Raw genomic sequence first — 12,337 nt, 5'->3', positions numbered from 1 at the left:
AAGAAGAAGCAAAACTGCCACTGCTTGCAGATGGCATGATACTATACACAAAAAATACTAAAGATGCTACTATACATAGAAAATACTAAAGATACTACCAGAAAACTACTAAAGCTCAGCAATGAATTCAGTAAAGCTGCAGGATACAAAGTTAATACACAGAAGTCTCTTGCATTTCCATACACTGACAGCAAAAAATCAGAAAGAGAAATTAAGGAAAAATCACAAAAAAGAATAAAATAGTTAGGAATAAACCTACCTAAAGAAGCAAAGATGTGTTCTCTGAAAACTGATAAGATGCTGATGAAAGAAATCAAAGATAGCACAAACAGATGGAAAGATATATCATGTTATTGGATTGAAAGAATCAATATTGTCAAAATGACTATAGTGCCCAGAACAATCTACAGATTCAATGTAATCCCTATCAAATTAGCAGTGGCATTTTTCACAGAACTAGAATAGAATTTTTTTTTCCACTGTACAGCAAGGGGATCAAGTTATCCTTACATGTATACATTGCAATTACATTTTTCCCCCACCCTTTGTTCTGTTGCAACATGAGTATCTAGACAAAGTTCTCAGTGCTACTCAGCAGGATCTCCTTGTAAATCTATTCTAAGTTGTGTCTGATAAGCCCAAGCTCCCGATCCCTCCCACTCCCTCCCCCTCCCATCAGGCAGCCACAAGTCTTTTCTCCAAGTCTATGATTTTCTTTTCTGAGGAGATGTTCATTTGTGCTGGATATTAGATTCTAGTTATAAGTGATATCATATGGTATTTGTCTTTCTCTTTCTGGCTTATTTCACTCAGTATGAAATTCTCTAGTTCCATCCATGTTGCTGCAAATGGCATTATGTCATTCTTTTTTATGGCTGAGTAGTATTCCATTGTGTATATACCACATCTTCCGAATCCAATCATCTGTTGATGGACATTTGGGTTGTTTCCATGTCTTGGCTATTGTGAATAGTGCTGCAATGAACGTGCAGGTGCATGTGTCTCTTTTCAGTAGAGTTTTGTCCGGATATATGCCCAAGAGTGGGATTGCGGGGTCATATGGAAATTCTATGTATAGATTTCTAAGGTATCTCCAAACTGTAGAACAGAATTTTTTAAAATTTGTATGGAAACATATAAGACCTGTATCACTAAAGCAATCCTGAGAAGGAAAAATGGAGCTGTAGGAATCAAGCTTTTGCCTTCAGACTATAGTACAAAGCTAGAGTCATCAAAGCAGCATGTTACTGGCACAAAAACAGAACTATAGATCAATAGAACAAAAATACACACACCTGTGATCAACTAATCTGTGACAAAGCAAGAATATACAATGGAAAAAAGAAAATCTCTTCAATAAGTGGTGCTGTGAAAACTGAACAGCTACATGTAAAAGAATGAAATTAGGACAATCTCTAACACCACATACAGAAATAAACTCAAAATGGATTAAAGACCTAAACATGAGGCTGAATAGTATAAAACTCTTGGAGGAAAATAGGCAGAACACTCTTTGACATAAATTGCAGCAATATCTTTTTGGATCCACCTCCTAGAGTAATAAAAACAAAAACAAAACAAAAAGACAATCCATAGAGTGGGAGAAAATCTTTGCAAACAAACTGACTGACAAGGGATTGGTCTCCAACATATACAAACATATCATACAGCTTTATACCAAAAGACCAAACAACCCAATTAAAAAAAGGTTAGGACATCTAAACAGACATTTCTCCAGAGAAGAGAGATAGATGGCCAAGAGCACAGGAAAAGATGCTCAGCATCACTGGTTATTAAAGAAATGCAAATCAAAACTATAATGAGGTATCACCTCACATCAGTCAGAATGGCCATCATCAAAAAGTCTACAAATAACAAATGCTGGAGAGGGTATGGAGAAGGGAACTTTCCTACACTGTTGGTCAGAATGTAAGTTGGTACAACCATTATGGAGAACAGTATGGAGGTTCCTTAAAAAAATAAAAATAGAACTCCATATAATCCAGCTAATCCCACTCCTGGCCATATATCTGGAGAAAACCGTAATTCAAAAAGATACATGCACCACAGTGTTCATTGTAGCACCATTTACAATAGCCAAGATCAGGGAGCAACCTAGTGTCCATCAATAGATGAATGTTTAGAGAAGATGTGGCGTATATATATACACAATGGAATATTACTCAGCCATAAAAAGAATGAAATAATGTAATTTGAAGCAACATGGTTGGACCTAGAGATTATCATACTAAGTGAAGTAAGTCAGGCAGAGAAAGACATCATACGAGATCACTAATATGTGGAATCTGATTTTATAAGTGATACAAATGAACTAATTTACCAAATAGACTCACAAACTTTGAAAACAAACTTATGGTTACCAGGTTACCAAAGGGGACACAATGGAGAGAGGGATAAATTAGGAATTTGGGATTGACATATATATATATATACTATATATAATCAACAGGGACCTACTGTATAGCACAGGGAACCATACTCAATATTTTGTAATAAACTACATGGGGAAAGAGTCTGAAAAAGAATGGATATACGTTTATATGTATAATTGAATCACTTTGCGGTCCACCTGAAACTAGCAACACTGTAAATCAACTAGACTCCAATATGAAATAATTAAATTTAAAAAGGGGGGAGAGAGTTCCCATCATGGCTCAGTGGTTAACGAATCTAAGAACCATGAGGTTGCAGGTTCGATCCCTGGCCTCATTCAGTGGGTTAAGGATCTGGTGTTGCCATGAGCTGTGGTGTAGGTTGCAGACGCAGCTCAGATCCTGTGTTGCTGTGGCTCTGGCGTAGGCCATTGGCTACAGTTCTGATTAGACCCCTAGCCTGGGACCCTCCATATGCCGTGGGTGTGGCCCTAAAAAGACAAAAAAAAAATTAAAAAGAAAGGGGGGGTACCATCAAAGCCTTGGGATAAGACAAGGTTTTATGGGGGGTGGAATCTGAGCCTCAGGAGTGAGAGTGGTACAGCTGAGATCTTTATAACAATAAAGCAGAGGGGGTAACAGAGAGGGAGGGAGGGGGGGTTGGTCCTCCTTTGGGGCAAATGATTTTCTCCCTATTTCTGCAACACTAGTATAGATTCCTAGAAGATCAGTCAGTTGGTCAACTAGCAGGTCATGTTGAATGTGTGCTCTGTGGGTATCATTCCTTTCATAAAACTCCTGCAGAAGGCTAATCTGAGATGCTCCAAAAAAAAAAAAAAAAATGTCTGTGACCACTAAGTTTGGGATTTTTACAAACTGCATGTCCCTCTTGGAAATTCATAGTGTACAGTAGCATTTTTAAAGCTCAAACTCCCATAGTGTAGGAATCTGTTTTTAATATGTTTTCTTCATCGATGACAGGATCCTTTGGTTACGTAAAAACTGTGAACATCCTGTGGACACACCTTGGGAGACATTGTTCTAGAACATTCCTAATCTGGTATTCCCAGGCCCTTCACCACCTGGGCCTGCCCTTGTTTCCCAACACTACCTTCCTTTATTTTCCTACATTCTGGCCACACTGAACTCTTCCTTTGTACACACCCCTGTTTCACATTTCCTTCTTTTCTGTTACAGCAGGTGATTCATCATCTGCCCCGAAAAGGAAAACAAAATGACAAAAAAGCCCTCCTCACTTCAGCCCCCACCCTTTAAGGCTCACCTCAGAAGGGTGACCCATCTCTGCCCCAGCCGTCCTATTCCTACAAATAACCTCTTTTCTCCTCTGATCCCTTGTGTCACACTATTATTGCTTTTAGGGCACTTAGGATGTTTTAATTTGTGTAAGGCGACATATGCTTTTCTTTCAGACAAATCTACATCTGATTCTTTTTTTTTTTTCTTTTTTGGCTGCACCCACAGCATATAGAAGTTCCCAGGCCACAGATCAAAGCTGTGCCAGAGCAGTGACCCAAGCCATTGCAGTGACAATACCAGGTCCTTAACCTGCTGCACCACAAGAGAACTCCATGTCCAGTTCCTTTTTATTTTATTGTCTTTTGTCTTTTTAGGCCCGCACCTGCAGCACATGGAGGTTCCCTGGCTAGGGGTCTAATCAGAGCTGTTGCTGCCGGCCTACGCCAGAGCCACAGCAATGCCAGATCTGAGCTACGTCTGCAACCTACACCACAGCTCACAGCAACGCCGGAATCTTAACCCACTGATCAAACCCAAAACCTCATGGTACCTAGTCGGATTTGTTTCCACTGTGCCACAACGGGAACTCCCCCAATTCTTTTTTATAATCCTACCCCTGAAAACAGCATATCTGTGGGATTGTTCGAGGGAGCAGAAAGTATGAATCTCTGACCCCCAAGGCTGAAATAAGTTTCTCAACACTCAGGCCAGAGATAGCACATATCTGACTCACCTGCTGCGGCCCACGCTTAGACTCATCTGTCACAATGTGATGCCCCCAGATGGCCCTCCACCTCCCCCCAGAATGTTTCTCAACACAATGCTCCCAACAGGCATAATCCACAGGCCAGGGTTGGCATGACAGAGGAAATCAGATTGTCATGCCTGATCTGGACTTCTCCACAAAGAGGAAAACTTAGCAAGCTGAATACTGGAGCTGTTAAGACTCCAGATCAAGGACTGTCCATAACAGAAAAGAGCAATTAGCAAAACTATTCATTATACTTTCATGTTCATGTCTAGTCTCAAGGCTAATTATTTGTATAATTAACATGTTACCAAATGCAAATAATTGATGAGCCTGATTTCTTGGAATGGAACGCGAGTCTTGTGAAATGTAAATGGCTGTGAATTACTAACAGCTTTCCTTTACACAGGCTTTCTAATAGGGCAACGCCTGTAAATTAAACAATTTAAATGTTATCATTTATGCTAAAAGACTGACAAACTGAAACAATGTGATGTGTGGTTAAACCCATAGAAAAGGCACAGGTTTTTAAATTCCCACTCTATTACTTCCTAGCTGTGTGACTTTGGGCAAGTTTCTCAATTTACTCATGTTATTTATAAATCTCAGTTTCCGCATTTATAAAATGGGTGTAATAGCAGCCCCTAGTTCACAGGATTGTTGAGAATTAAATGAGTGTTGACTCATTTGTAAAGAGTACACAATAAATGGGAGCCATTGTTTTCATTATTACACTTTGTATTGCTTAGATTTTATCCTGCAAGAAACATTACAGGGAAAAGGAACATATACAGTTGTCCCAGCTAGAAGACCACCTATGTGTTCCTGAAAAGCTCCCATGGTCTACAGAATAGTTCACCGAGATAACTGGCTGCTGGGAAAGAAAAAGGGTTGAGGACTCTATTCAGAGAGTCCTCATAAGACCACTCAGAGCTGATGCAACTTTGTAACCCAAGTACTAACAATGTCAAAACTAATAAAATATTGGTCCCATTAAATCTCAACTTAAACGTTTGCATGCTGCATTCTGTCCTTGAACCCTGGGGCTCCTGGTGCTTCTTTTGAGAGAAAAGTCCTAGAGGGCATTCATTTCTAATAAGGATCAGTTTCATCAAAATTAAACAGGATGACACAGTGATTTTTTTTTTTTTTTTTGCCACTCAGCAGCATGTGCAGTTCCCAGGCCAAGGATCAGATCTGAGCTATAGCTGTAGGAATGCCAGATCCTCAACCCACTGACCACACTGGGCCTCAAACCTGCATCCCAGCACTTAAGCCACCAATCTCATTGCACCATAGGGGGAACTCCAACATGGTGATTCTTAAAGTCACTGAATTAGTGGCTATCTGCAGCTAAAGAAGGCAGCTTTTCCTTAAAGCCTTCACAGAGTACTAAGGCTTCCTCTTAGGAAAGAGGTAGTTACTGTGGGAAAGCTCGCTCTGGTTGCTTCAGAACATTAACATGCTAGAGAAAAAATTGCATAGGAACCCACAAGATTTCCATGTTATCCCAGTTTCCCATTTACCTATGGCATGTAAGGTCATTTGTATGCAAGACACACATATCATAACAATACAGTTTGTATGGCATCTTTCCCACCAGTCACTGTAGTAGGAGCTTAAAATAAACCATATGATCTAATCTGCACAGTAATCTAATGTGATGGGTATCCTTATCTCTCGTAAAGCTCAGGGACATTGACTAGCCTGAGATAACCAGTTTTGAAGTAGCAAAGCCAGGACTTCTAGCTGGAGTCCAACTGATCCCCAAACTCATGCTCTTTGAGACCTCATTACCCCCTTAAGAGTGGATGGAGGTAGGAAAGTAGACACATCCCTGGCTGCGGTGATGAGTGAAAGCCTGATTCTTCACCACAGGTCACTAACATTTAATCTCATTGAATCCTAATGACAACTTTTCTACTTAGGTATTTTTACCACCACTTTATAGGTAAGAAAACTGAAGCTCAGAGTTAGTTATAATTGGCTGGTAGTGGAGCCAGGATTCCCACTTAAGCCCACCCAGTTCCTAAACTGAGGTGTTTCTCCCTACATCCTATTCATGTCTTTGTATTTAAAGACACCATTCCTAAACATCTTAGTAGGTGGGCTTCCTAGTTTTTCAAAAAAGCCAAGTTATATATCCCCAATTCTCTCAGGCAGTGAATTTCTCTGTGTGTGCATGTGCACACACATACAGCTGGAAGTCCTCACAGGTACAGTTTATCAAGCATGTTTCATAACACAGCTAAAAAATACTAGCCTCTTCTTTCTTTCAGTGTTTTTGAATTTTTAATTTTTGCTATTTAAATTTGCCTTTTAGGAACCCTCCTACACTGTTGGTGGGAATGTAAATTGGTACAACCACTATGGAGAACAGTATGAAGGTTCCTTAAAAAATTAAATATAGAGCTACCATATGATCCAGCAATCCCACTCCTGGGCAGATATCTGGAGAAAACCATAATTTGAAAAGATACATGGACCCCAATGTTCATTGCAGCACTATTTATAATATCCAAGACATGGAAGCAACATAAATGCCCATCAACAGAGGGATGGATAAAGAAAATGTGTCATATATGTATATATGTATGTGTGTATGTGTGTGTGTGTATAATGGAATATTACTTGGCCATAACAAAGAATAAAATAATGCCATTTGAAGCAACATGAATGGACGTAGAAATTATCATACTAAGTGAAGTCAGAGAAAGACAAAGATTATATGAGATCACTAATATGTGGAATCAAATAAAAATTATATAAAAGAACTTGCTCATAAAGCAGAATTTGAAAGATTTTTTTTTTTTTTTTTTTGTCTTTTTGCCATTTCTTTGGGCCGCTCCAGCGGCATATGGAGGTTCCCAGGCTAGGGGTCGAATCAGAGCTGTAGCTGCCAGCCTATGCCAGAGCCATAGCAACGCAGGATCTGAGCCGTGTCTTCGACCTACACCACAGCTCATGGCAACACCGGATCGTTAACCCACTGAGCAAGGGCAGGGATCGAACCTGAAACCTCATGGTTCCTAGTCAGATTCGTTAACCACTGCACCACGACGGGAACTCCAGAATTTGAAAGATTTTGAAACCAAACTTATGTTTACCAAAGGGGAAATGTCAGGGGGTGGGATAAATTAAGAGGTTGAGATTAACATATACACACTACTATATATAAAATAGATTAAGTAACAAGAACCTACTGTATAGCACAGGGAAATCTACTCAATACTGTGTAATAACCTATATGGGGAAATAATCTGAAAAGAATGGATATATGTATAACTGATTCACTTTGCTGTACACCTGGAAATAACAACACTGTAAGTCTACTACACTCCACTAAAATTTAATAAAAAATAAATTCACCTTTTAAACAGCCCAGAAGGGAATTTATAACGAGAAAAATATTACCTGCTTAGGATCCAAGAAAAGGAATTTTTTCAGTGCAATATCATTTATTGATTCTGTTAATATACATTTTTCCTTTGTAATTACTAAAAATTAGCCAGAAAGGAAATAGTAAAGAAGTGAAAGTACGTATTAGCGTTAACAAATTTTAAGATTTCTTTTCCATGATAGTGCTCTTCTTCATATGGAAATGTGATACCAATATACTGATTAGAAACTAAATGAAATTAGGAAAACAATGCATAAACAAAATGACAAGTTCAAATAATTGGAAACCATCAAAAACCAAACAAGGAGTTCCCACCATGGCTCAGTGGAAACAAATTGGACTAGCACTCATGAGGACACAGGTTTGATCCCTAGCCTCACTCAGTGGGTGAAGGATCCAGCATTGCCATGAGCTGTGGTATAGGTTGCATACATGTCTGGAATCTGACATTGCTGTGACTGAGGTGTAGGCCAGGGGCTACAGCTCCAATTGGACTCCTAGCTTGGGAACTTCCACATATGCCACAGATGCAGACCTAAAAAGACCAAAAAAAACAAAAAACAAAACAAAACAAAAAAAAACAAATCTAAAAGATATAATGAACTGAAGAATTCAGTATAGCTTCAAAAGCAGACTCAACCACATAGAAGAAGAAGCAATGGCCTAGAAGAGAGGACACTTGAGCAAAAAGAAAAAAGAATGAGATAGAGTGAAGAAAGCCTTCAGGACCTATGGGACACAATCAACAGAAACAATATTTGCATTATGAGAATTTTAGAAGAGAAAGAGAAAGGGACAAAGTATATTTAATGCAGTAATGGCTCAAAACTTCCCAACCCTGGGAAAAGAAATGGACATCCAGATCTATGAGGCTCAAAGGACCTCAAACAGGTTGAATATGAACAGGTTTACACCAAGACACATTATTATTAAATTGTCAAAATCAAACAATTTTGCTTTTTTTTTTCTTTTAGGGCCACACCAGCAGCATATCGAAGTTCCCAGACTAAGGGTCCAATTGGAGCTGTAGTTGCTGGCCTATGCCACAGAAACTTTGGATCTGCACCAAGTCTACAATTTACACCACAGCTCATGGCAATGCCAGATCCTTAACCCACTGAGCAAGGCCAGGGATTGAACTCACGTCCTCATGGATACTAGTTGGGTTTGTTAACACTGAGCCATGATGGGAACTCCTAGGATATACTGTTACAGATTACATATAATTTATAGTGGCAGGAAAAAAAAACCTGTCAATCAAGACTTCTATACTAGGCAAAGCTGTCCTTGAGAAATGAAGGAGAAATACTTTCCCAAACAAGCAAAAGTTGAGGGAGTTCATCCTAAGACCAGTCTTACTAGAAATGCTAACAGGAGTTCTTTGAGTGGAAATAAAAGAATGCCACTTAATATCATAAAAACATAAGAAGGAAATGTAAAATTCACTAGTAAATATATAGCTGAAGTTAGAGTCTATAATATGGTACTGGTTGTGTGTAATTCATTTGCAACTCTAGTTTAAGAGTTTAAAAAATGTAGTAAAAAACCATAGCTATAATAATCTCTTACTGGTTATACAGTACAAAAATTATTTAAATTGTAACAGCATAACCTAAAATGTGAAGGGGAAGAGAAGGAAAAGTGTAAAGTTTAGTAATGCTATTGAAGATAAGTTGTTATCACTTAAAATAGGGTGGTGTAATTTTAAGATATTTTATATAAGCCTCATGATATTCTATTGGGAGAATTCCTGTAATAATCATACAAAAGAACATGATAAAGAAGTATAAGCATACTGATACCAAAAGAGATAAAAAATACACACAAAAAGAGAGCAGGATAAGAAGAAATAATGAATCTACAAAAGCCAGAAAACAATTCACACAATGGCAATTTTAAGTCCTGACCTATCAATAATTATTTTAAATAATTAGATTAAATTCTCCAAACAAAAGACATAGAATGGCTGAACAAATATAAAAATAAGACCCAATGATATGCTAACTAAAAAGACTCATTTTAGCCCTAAAGTACACAGACTGAGAGTGAAGGGATGTAAAAAAACTGAGAGGTAGCTATCAGACTTAGCAGACAGAGGTATAGAGGTAGCTATCAGGTACTTAGACAAAACAGATTTTAAACTGAAAATGGTGAAAAGAGACAAAGTCATTTGTGATAAAGGGATCAATCCATCAAGAAGATATAACAATTGTAAATATTTGTGCACCTAAAATTTGAAAGCACCTAAATATATAAAGCAAAAACCAACAAAGTTAACAGGAAAAACAAGCAGCAATACAAGAATAGTTGGGGACTTTAATACCCCACTGTCAGCAGCAGATAGGTCATCCACATAGAGACTCAATAAGGAAATGGCAGATTTTTTTTTTGTCTTTTTAGGGCTACACCCACAGCATATGGAGTTTCCCAGGCTAGGGATAAAATCTGAGCTGCAGCTTCTGGCCTACATCACAGCCACACCAGCTCCAAGCCATGTCTGCAAACCTACACCACAACTTACAGCAATGCCAGATCCTTAACCTACTGAGCAAGGCCAGGGATTGAACCTGTGTCCTCATGGATATTAGTCAGATTGGTTTCCACTAAGCCATGGTGGGAACTCCAGGAAAGAGCAGATTTGAACAACACTATAGAGGAAATAGGACAGACAGATATTTACAGAGCAGTCTGAGAGCAGCAGAATACACATTCTTCTTAAGCACACATGGAACACTTTCTAGGACAGACCATATCTTGGGCCACAAAACAAGTCTTGGAAAATTGATTGAAATCATGCAACCTAGAATACTTTATCCAGCAAGAATATCATTTAAAATAGAAGGGGAAATAAAAATTTTTCCCAACAAACAAAAACTTAAAGAATAAAGCAACACAAAACCCAGGTTAAAGGAAATATTGAAAGGGCTTCTCTAAACCAAAAAGAAAGGAAGGAAAGGGAAGAAAAAAGAAAAGAAAAAAAAAAAAGAAGAAGAAGAAGAGGAAGAACTAGGACTGAGGAAACCGCAATCAGAGAGCAGTCACTCAAATAAGCCAGCATACAGATTTAATCATGAACATGCTTCAAACAAAATAAAATGAAAAAGAAAAAAATAAAAGAGTCATCAAAACCATAAAATGTGGACAAGGGATGTTAGGAGGTAAATAATCCTTTTTGTTTGTATGTATGTCTCTCTTCTTAATTTTAATATAATAATGAAGTGTTTGAACTTACAGGACCATCAGGCTAAAACACACAATTATGGGAAGGGGTTAGCATACTTAAAAAACAGGGCAACCACAAGCCAAAACCAAATATTGCATTTGCAAAAAATGAAAAAAAAAATACACTCAAGAAGATAATAACAGGAGACCATCCAACCAAAAAAAAAAAGAATGGAGAACCATAGAATCAACTGGAACACGAGGATCAAATGGCAATAAATAATCATCTATCAATTATCACCTTAAATGTCAATGGACTGAATGCCCCAATCAAAAGACACAGAATGGCTGAGTGGATAAAAAGGCAAAAACCTTCAATATGCTGCCTACAAGAAACTCACCTTAGGACAAAAGATACATATAGATTGAAAGTGAAAGGCTGGGGAAAAGTATTTCATGCCAATAGACATGACAGAAAAGCAGGAGTCGCAATGCTCATATCAGACAAAATAGACTTTAAAACAAAAGACATAAAGAAAGACAAAGAAGGACACTATTTAATGATTAAGGGATCCATCCAAGGAGAGGATGTTACTATCATCAACATATATGCCCCAAACATAGGAGCACCCAGATACATACAACAAATATTAACAGACATAAAGGGAGATATTGATGAGAATACAATCATAGTAGGAGACCTAAATACCCCCCTCACATCAATGGACAGATCCTCTAGACAGAAAACCAATAAAGCAACAGAGATCCTAAAGGAAACAATAGAAAAGTTAGACTTAATTGATATCTTCAGGACACTACATCCAAAAAAAGCAGAATACACATTCTTCTCAAATGCTCATGGAACATTCTCAAGAATCGACCACATATTGGGACATAAAGCGAATCTCAATAAATTTAGGAGCATAGAAATTATCTCAAGTATCTTCTCTGACCACAATGCCATGAAATTAGAAATCAACCACGGGAAAAGCAAACAGAAAAAACCTACTCCATGGAGACTAAACAACATGCTACTAAAAAACCAATGGGTCAATGAGGAAATCAAGAAGGAAATTAAAAACTACCTTGAAACAAATGATAATGAAGACACAACCTCTCAAAATCTATGGGATGCTGCGAAAACAGTGCTCAGAGGGAAATTTATAGCAATACAGGCCTTTCTCAAAAAAGAAGAAAGATCCCAAATTGACAACTTAACCCTCCACCTAAATGAATTAGAAAAAGAAGAACAAAAAAGTCCTAAAGTCAGCAGAAGGAAGGAAATTATAAAGATCAAAGAAGAAATCAATAAAATAGAGACTCAAAAAACAATAGAGAAAATTAATAAAACCAAGAGCTGGTTCTTTGAAAAGGTGA

This window comes from Sus scrofa, chromosome 12, assembly GCF_000003025.6.
Source record: "Sus scrofa isolate TJ Tabasco breed Duroc chromosome 12, Sscrofa11.1, whole genome shotgun sequence".
NCBI lineage: Eukaryota > Metazoa > Chordata > Mammalia > Artiodactyla > Suidae > Sus > Sus scrofa.
Note: the sequence above shows the minus strand (reverse complement) of the source record.